The following is an 8,925-nucleotide window of genomic DNA, read 5'->3' as shown; positions in this document are numbered from 1 at the left end:
TCCTCCTCCTCCTTGTGTTCACTGTCTGCCATACGTCCATTGCTGCGCCCAACTATTCTGAACTATGCTGTGTGCAGTGCTGTGCAGTGCTGTGCAGTGCTGTGCAGTGCTGTGCAGTGCTGTGCAGTGCTGTGCAGTGCTGTGCAGTGCTGTGCAGTGCTGTGCAGTGCTGTGCTGAAGAGGACTATGGGACTGCCAGAGCAGACTTGGGTTAAGGGGCCCCGGACACCATTATGCAGCTGGACAGAGAGGCCTTTGTCTGGGCCATGGCCTAGCAGGTGCTCCCTGGAAGAGGAGGGAGGGAGGGAGGGAGGGAGGGAGGGAGGGAGGGAGGGAGGGAGGGAGGGAGGGAGGGAGGGAGGGAGGGAGGGAGGGAGGGAGGGAGGGAGGGAGGGAGGGAGGGAGGGAGGGAGGGAGGGAGGGAGGGAGGGAGGGAAAGAGAAAATATTTAGAGAGAAAGAAAGAGAGGGGAGAGAGAGAGAGAGAGAGAGAGAGAGAGAGAGAGAGAGAGAGAGAGAGAGAGAGAGAGAGAGAGAGAAAGAAAGAGAGAGAGAGAAAGGGGGGAGGGAGGGAGGGAGGGAGAATGTAGAGAAAGAGAGTGAGGGAGAGAGAGAGAGAGGGAGGGAGAGAGGGAGGGAGGGAGGCAGGCAGTACTGGTCTGACCGGTAGACAGGAAGGACATTATTGATCCTCTCTGAAAAAGAAAGGAAATCCTCAGGCCCATGTACTGGACTATAAAAAACACCTCTCCTCCTCTCTCCTCCTTTCCTCTCCCACCCTCTCCCCACCTCTCCCCCTCTCTCCTACTTTCCTTTCCTCTCCCCTCCTCTCCCCACTCTTCCTTCCCCAATCTCTTTTTCCACAAGGCTTAATGGAGAGAGGGAGCAAAAGAGGTGGAAAAGCAACATGGGAGAGATAAATGCATGGAGGAGAGAGGAGAATGTAGAGAGAGAGAGAGAGAGAGAGAGAGAGAGAGAGAGAGAGAGAGAGAGAGAGAGAGAGAGAGAGAGACAGACAGACAGACAGACAGACAGACAGACAGACAGACAGACAGACAGACAGACAGAGAGAGAGAGAGAGAGAGAGAGAGAGAGAGAGAGAGAGAGAGAGAGAAGAGAAGGAGGAAGAGAAAATGGGAGAGGTGTTTAAGACAGGAACAGAGGAGGTGGTGAAAGGTGGTGAAGACAACACTGCACAGGCGAACGTGAGAAAAGAGCGAGGGAGAGATGAAACGGCGCTAATCCAATATGGGATGGTCGTAGACGGGGGGTGAGGGTGCTGAAGGATGTGTCTCTGAACCGTTTCACCATTTCACCGTGACCCACCACATCCTCCACAACGAAGCCCCGGAGGCCCAGCTCCAGCCAGGGAAGCCCACACTCTTCCAGCCCCCCTAAGGGGCCCAGTCGGCCCCCAGCACCACCACCCCCCTGGACCCTGCCGGCCCCATGACCCACCCTCTCCACCCCCTCTGGTCACGGTGTATATTTAGCCAGCTCCACTGTTTCTGGGAACTCCCCCGCATCCGCCACTGGCCTGTCCAGCCAGGCGCGTGAGCAGCTGCCCGTCAGAGCAGAGACCAGCCGCGGCGAGGGGGCAACAGGCCCGGCAGGTCTAAATGCAGAAATGGAGCTGGGGTGAGATGTGCCGACTCATTCTCACCCAGGGGTGTCAAACAGTCACCGGCCCGCCGTGCCCCTCTGGTTCCCACGGCGTGGCCAGCCTGGGGAAGCAGCGTTGTTGTCGATATGCGTGGTGTGTGTGTGTGTGTGTGTGTGTGTGTGCATATCTCAGTGAGAAGTCTCTCTGGGATGTTTTGGGGAAGTGTTGGCATGGCGATTTTCCCTGTTGCGTGAGACATTCCGGCGGCCGGGAGTCAGGGTCAGGAGAGCAGCCCAGCGTGTCGGTGTGATTGGGATCTCTGACTCGTCCCTACCTGACTGAGCGGAGAGCTGGTGGTCTACTGGGTGTGGTGTAGCTGATAGTCTACTGGGTGTGGTGTAGCTGGTGGTCTACTGGGTGTGGTGTAGCTGGTGGTCTTCTGAGTGTGGTGTAGCTGGTCGTCTACTGGGTGTGGTGTAGCTGGTCGTCTACTGGATGTGGTGTACCTGGTGGTCTACTGGGTGTGGTGTAGCCTTGGTTGCGACCGGTGGTTCGTCGTCAGCAAAATCTGTTGTTGTGTTGCTGCTGAATACATCTCTGGTCAATATATAAGTGAACTGTGTGTGTGTGTGTGTGTGTTTGTGGGGGGGGGGGGGGGGGGGGTGCGAGTGTGTTTGACATAATGGGTCCGAGTGTTGAAACATGAAACAGAACATCATCTTAAGGTTGGGACGGTCGTGGTGGTGGTTGAGGGGGGAAGTTGTGATAAAAGTAGTGTGTAGTTACAGGGGCCCCGGGGTGCCAGACTGGCTGCCAGGGCCCCCCCAGGGCCCCTATCAGATGGGCCCCCAGCCCCCCCCCAGCCCCCCGGCCTGCAGCGCACACAGAGGAGGAACCCGAGGGACAAACGAAACACACACCCCGTGCCTCTTTTCGTCGGCGTGGTAACAAGGCGTCGTTGTGCTCCGGAGGCAGGCTCACAGTGGAGGTTCTGTGCACCGCCCGGGCCCCCTTGTTCCACTGGCTTCCTGTGAAGTCATACCTGTTACATAAGGACTTCCTGTGTCTGTGACCCAGTGTATTTGGCCAGCCTTTGTGTTTGTTCCAAGACAACAGAGAAGCTCATGCAGGCATGGCAAGGCAGGGGGGGGCGGGGTTTGGGGGGGGGTGAGACAGCTGATCCTCTCTTCTAGATACACACACACACACACAATGGTACACACACACAATGGTACACACACACACACAAACACAAGCAACTGAGCTTGCACACACACATATACAATGGTAGACATACAAAGGCAAGCATGCCTGCAAGCAAACACGCACACGCAATAGTATGCACACGCACACAAGTATGTGAGCTAGCACACATGCACATACACACTTACACAAACACAGACACACACACAGGCACTGCACACTGTTACCACTGATCCCCCCCCCCCCCCCCCTTCAGGTCATGAAGTAGCTGAGCCAACAGCTAACCGCGGTCGCTAACTAGGTGAGCACTCACAACAATGCAGGGCATTCACCTCAGATAAATCCCTCTCTCCCTGACAACCTTGCAGCTCTGCAGTTGGGTGACGACATCTCAGACAGCTTTGACACAAAGAAAGACGCAACACAATGGAGAGCAACAGGTCAGGAGGTCATAGACAATGAAGCTATGACGCTAACGCTAAAACTGCTACCCGGACTACGTTTCCCACAATGCATTTCAATGTTGTGGAGGGAGTCATCCAATGACCTCAGCAGAACAGAGAACAGACAGATATGATGGAAGCTTTGATTTGCCAGCCTGCCATGTCATCTCTTTGGCAGCCTTAATGACGTTTGTACATTTAGCCTACAGATTGACCAGTAATTCTGTACAACACTATAACATACAGGCTAGGGCTACAAAACAGTGGCACGGCGGCCGGCGGCACGGCAGCCGAAAACGTTTTTAAATAACATAGCTTACCTTTGATGAGCTTTGGTTTTCTGCACAAAATTAAGTTCTGGTGTTACTCGGCACTCAAATTCTTATTAAAAGTGAACCTTGAAAACGGCGCATATAACAAATGTGAAACAATGTCCTCACTAGCGAGACCGTTACTCGCGGCTTCCATTGAGAAGTGAACGAACAAGCTAACGTTACGTTAGCTAGTTTATTAGCTTGTGATCGCGTTCCCACAGCGGGCGGAACTTGTCATAAAGTTAGCGATAAAAAAAATATGATTGGTCCATTTTACTGTCAATTGAAATGAGTCTTTCAGTGAAGTACTATTAACAGTGCGTTCACACTGCAGCGATATCTATGGCAACGACGCGATGCGAGCGACAACATGTTTTCCATTCATTTTCTATGGAGCCAGGCGAATCGCTTGCGTGGTGCATTGTGGGTAGCGAGGCAACGCGATTGAGTTGAGATTTTCTCAACTTTATGCAAATGAGGAGCGATTTTCGCCAGCGATGGCCAATCAGAGTGTTTTCTTGTTTTTCTTAATGTAGCAACCATGTCAAACATTACTAGCTTTCTAGGTTTCAAGGTGGAGGATAAACTAATCGTTTGTGTGGCTGCTTACCCAGTCCTGTAGGTACATGGCTGTATTTGTACAGAGATGTTAATAAATAAATAAAACAATGCATGGCGCAAGGTTGCCGAAGTTGTTAGTGATTGTACTTTCTAATTCAGTCTAGTGACATTATGTAACTTTGTTCTGTGGCAACTACTGTAGCTAGCTAGCTAGCCCGGCTGGAACTCCCTATCCTATCGACAGATTAGCAGAGACTTTGAGTAATATAATAAAACGTTTTATAGGCTACACATGTCAACGTGTATGTCTATTAAACAGTTTTGTATTTTGTATACAAGTTGTATTTTCATCGATGCTGCGAATACGTAAACCCAGTCTGCACACTTGGCCATTACAACTACAACAGTGACTTTAGAGAACTACATTCTACACAAATCTGTTTCAAACGCCCCCGAGCGTGGTGAACTGTGAGAAGGCGAGCGATGGCAAGCGATTCGCGTCGCTGTAGTGTGAACGCACCGTTAATCGGCCCTCTGTAAATTCATAGCTGGACCACCAATCACAAAGCTGCATAGCATTTTCCCCCCAACAACGGAGGCAGCAAAATTCTGATAATCTGACAAAAGTTTTTTTTTTTTTTTACTCTTTACATTCCAACACAAACTGAATAGGCAGGATTGAAGGGAACCTTGTATTTATATTGTCTAATTATGAATTAGACAATTAGCCCTCTCTGAGGGCCCTGACAGTTTCTCACTGCTTTGGCTACGGTTATTCCATTTGTTCAAAATGGACATCGGAAAACCCTCTTTGCGTTTTTGTCTCCAGTTTAAACTCTGTTTTAGTGCACAGGTCTCTTCGTACAGGCTTTGCTGTTGTCCTAGAGATCCGGCATTAGGAACTTCCTCTTCTGAATTCCCGAGAGGGTTTTTTTCTGTAGAAGAGAATTCGGCGTGGAACTGCAACACTACCTGGCAAACAACATGAGAAGTCAAAAAGAGTGCAAATGTGGGTGTGTGAGAGAGATGGAGGGAGGAAGTGAAAGATAGATATGGAGAGAGGGAGAGGTAGAGAGAGGGAGAGGTAGAGAGAGAGAGAAAGAGAGAGAAAGAGAGAGAACAGTGTTTTGCAACAGTGTTCTGTTTGTGTGTGAGAGATATATGTATGAAATGTTATTGCGGTTGCCCTGGCTGGGGTCCAGGGGAAGCGCTTGGCTTTGACATCGCTCTCACCAGGAATGCTAGGCAGCCTGGTTCCAAGGGGGCGTGCTAGGCAGCCTGGTTCCAAGGGGGTGTGCTAGGCAGCCTGGTTCCAAGGGGGAATGCTAGGCAGCCTGGTTCCAAGGGGGCGTGCTAGGCAGCCTGGTTCCAAGGGGGAATGCTAGGCAGCCTGGTTCCAAGGGGGCGTGCTCGGCGCTGTGGGGTCGGAAGCCAAGTTTGGTGGGTTCTGTTCTGTTCTCTTTTGGCCCCTTTATCGCCCGGGGGACATGGGCTTAGTAGAGGAGCTGGTTTTCACACAGAACAGAAGTGTGTGTGTTATGTGTGTGTATGTGTGTGAGTGAATGTGTGTATGTGCGTGTGTGTACATGTGTGTGTGTGTGTGTGTCAGGGGAATCTCTGCAGTTCTTTTATACATGTATTCTTTACATGTATGTTCCCCTCAGGCGCAAGACATTCCTGCAGAGAGGAAAGACAACCATGAGATGACACCACACTTCCTACAGTCTCAAACACCAGACAACTGGAGGCCGAGTCCATGGAACTGCTGCAAGCTGCTGCAAGCTGTTCATTAAGATTCCTGTCTGTTAGGAATCAACCAGTTTCTTTTGCAGAATAGATCAGAATAGTACGGAATGTAATACAATAGAACAGCATATAATATAACAGAACAGTAAAGAATCAAATTAAAACCAATAGAATAGATCGAATAGAGAGATTCAGAGGTTTCTGTTTGGTACGAACAAATATATTTTTGTTCATACACAAGACAGTCCTACACAACACTTTCAGAGTTCACAGAACTCCTGACAGGTTCTAACAGCACCGCAGGCCAGACTGCGAGAGCCAGCCCTCGTGTGTGTCTTGGGTCTGTGTGCAGCGCCGGAGCTGGGAACAGAACCTGCTGTGTCTCTCCTGCCGGCCCCCGCGCCGTCGTGAGAAACCGGCCTCCGCGTTTTACAACTGGCAGCATGTGAGGGTCACCCGTGGGTGGGGGGAGTGGGGGGGGAGGATGGGGGGAGAGGGGGGTGAATGCCGATAAGGGCCGGTCTGGACGGAGGGGAAGTGATGTAGGACAGTGGCTCTTTGTTCTCCGTCGGACCCTTCATCAGATGCCTCGCAGCCCGCAACAGAACGGGAGTCTGGCCCACACTGCGGCCCGGAAAACTTCCTGGCGAGCTCTCACATCCATCTCCCTTTCTCTCTATCTCTCCCTGGCCCTTCTCCCTCCCACCTACCACACCACTTTCCTCCCCCTCCACCCCCCCTTTCCCCTTCTGTTACCCCGACTTGCTCCTCTCTTGTCTCTTGAGGAGACTTGAGGAGTTTTGAAGTGTGTGTGTCCGTCCTGTGTTGAAGTCTCCCTGTCACATGTTGGTTCACTCGCCTCCCGAAGAGAGAGACAGAGAGAGAGAGACAGAGAGAGAGTTAGACAGAGAAAGAGACAGAGAGAGAGTTAGAAAGAGAGACAGAGAGAGAGAGAGAGACAGAGAGAGAGAGAGAGACAGAGAGAGTTAGACAGAGAGAGAGAGACAGAGAGAGAGATAGAAAGAGAGACAGAGAGAGAGACAGAGAGAGAGAGAGAGAGACAGAGAGAGAGAGACAGAGAGAGAGAGAGAGAGACAGAGGGAGACAAAAATAGAGAGAAATTGGAGCAGGAAAGAATGTGAGAGACAGAAAGAGAAAGAATTGAAGAGAACAAGTAGACGAGTAAAGAGCAAAAGGAAAGAAAGAAAGAAATAAAAAGAGAGAGGGAGAGAGAGATACAGAGGGAGAGAGAGAGAGAGAGAGCAGGGCTCACAGGGACAATCTGCAGGGTTAAATGTCAGGGTTCCATTTCCAAACAGTGTGCACTTGCCGTTTCCTCCCTAAGGAACGTGCATTCCTGCAGACCTGCACACGTCCCGGAGGAAAAGGCCCCAACCATCTCCCCTCCAATTCCCTGGTCTCACAAATCATTCCAAGGCACTTTTTGTTTGACTCTCCAGTGCATGTCATCTGTATTCACCGCTTGTACAGACTGGGCGAGAGAGGAAGAGAGAGACAGAGAGAGGGGGGAACAGGAGGGAGAGTTTAGAGAAACAGAGAGAGGAAGAGAGAGGAGGGGAGGGGGATGAGGAGGGGTGGAGGGGGGGAGGAGAGGAGGGATGAGTGCTAGACCAGATGTGGCGAGGACTTTGGCGATATGTCATCCACAACGTCTGAGAGACGGACGTTCACTTGAACCGTATCTCAAGGATGGGTTTACCTCGCTAAACTAAAGGCTAAATACAAACAGCGACAACAACATCAAACTTCCTTTTAAAACAACGGAACACAGAACAGGACAGCAGCAGAAATGGAAATATAATTTTCCCATCTCCGCAACAGCGTAACAACAGTGTAATCACAGTGTAATGATAGTGTGATAACAGTGGGATAACAGTATAACAAAAGTAATGAAAGGTAAAGTGAAGTAAAACATTTAAGGAGTAAAACTTGTCAGAAAAAAATTTGGAAATTAAAGTACTGATGCCAGAAAAATCTACTTAAGTACAAAGTGTTTTTACTTGGTTACATCCCAACGCTAGAACACAACACACTCACTTCACATTCGTTCTGATCAGAATTTCTTACCCTCGAGTGTCTCCTTGACTTAATTTTCATCCAAATCCTTTTGTAACATAACTCAACTCATGAAACGGCAGTAAATCAGGACTGTTACTTTGTGGGCTGAAAAGAAAATTGAGACGGTTGAGTGTTCCTGTGTGTGGAGGGGTGTGACGACCTTGTTTACCACGTTGCACAGTGACCTCCTCGAAGACTCCCGCCGTCCCACTGATCAACAGAGACTCACTCTGTACACACCTGACAACGCCTCAGAGCGTTCCTTTAAGACTACTCTAACACACTAACACACACCCATGTTTATACCATGTTTATACCATGTTTATAGACACCCATGTTTATACCATGTTTATAGACACCCATGTTTATACCATGTTTATACACACCCATGTTTATACCATGTTTATACACACCCATTTTTCTACTCTACCTGGCTTGTGCCATGGTTTGGGTTCTGGGTGAAGGTGTGTGTGCTGGTTTTGGAGGTTCCTAGGGGGATGTTGTGGGGTGTGTGTGGAATAGAGGTGCAGGTTTCAGACCGAAAACACGTATGTTACTAAATACACACGTATGTGTGTGTTCTGTGTGTGTGTACCGACCCAGGATAAGGTGGAGGAAGTGACTGACAGGTAAACAGGATGGTTCCTCTCAGACCTCACCTGTTGTAACAAAGCGCCCCCCCCCCGCCCCCCCACCCCACCCCCTCCCTCACCTCCCCCCCCCCCAGGGCCGGGAGGCATCTGCTAGGAAGTATTCTGTCCGCCAGGACAAGAAGCCAACTCAGCACCTCTCCACCCCCCCCCCCCCCCCCCCCCAGGTGCAACACCCAGGAAACGATCAGGGCGGAAGGGGGGGGCTGGGGGAGGGGGAGGGGGAAAAAATCCAGGTGGGCCCAAGGGGGAGAAGGAGGTGAAGGAACGCTTCACATGTAGACATAAAAGACCTCCCTGGAAAACATCTCTCGCTTCAGAGCCGCC

The 8,925-nt window shown here is 50.6% G+C and overlaps 1 long non-coding RNA gene across 2 annotated transcripts; it reads right to left on the bottom strand.

Annotated features, from left to right (window-relative positions):
* Nucleotides 1–4,762: 4,762 nt before the first annotated feature.
* LOC146246376 (uncharacterized) lies at nucleotides 4,763–8,145 on the bottom strand. 2 transcript variants are annotated; one of them, XR_014734616.1, is made up of 3 exons: nucleotides 7,958–8,145; nucleotides 5,357–5,800; nucleotides 4,763–5,095 (listed from the first exon to the last, which is right to left on the bottom strand). It is a non-coding gene; the product is annotated as an uncharacterized LOC146246376 (long non-coding RNA). The 2 variants fall into 2 exon arrangements; XR_014734617.1 differs by having other exon boundaries at nucleotides 4,763–5,091.
* Between the last annotated feature and the right edge of the window lie 780 nt (nucleotides 8,146–8,925).

This window comes from Hypomesus nipponensis, chromosome 20 (assembly GCF_054491055.1).
Source record: "Hypomesus nipponensis isolate SF chromosome 20, ASM5449105v1, whole genome shotgun sequence".
NCBI lineage: Eukaryota > Metazoa > Chordata > Actinopteri > Osmeriformes > Osmeridae > Hypomesus > Hypomesus nipponensis.
This window is presented reverse-complemented; position numbering and strand designations above follow the sequence as displayed.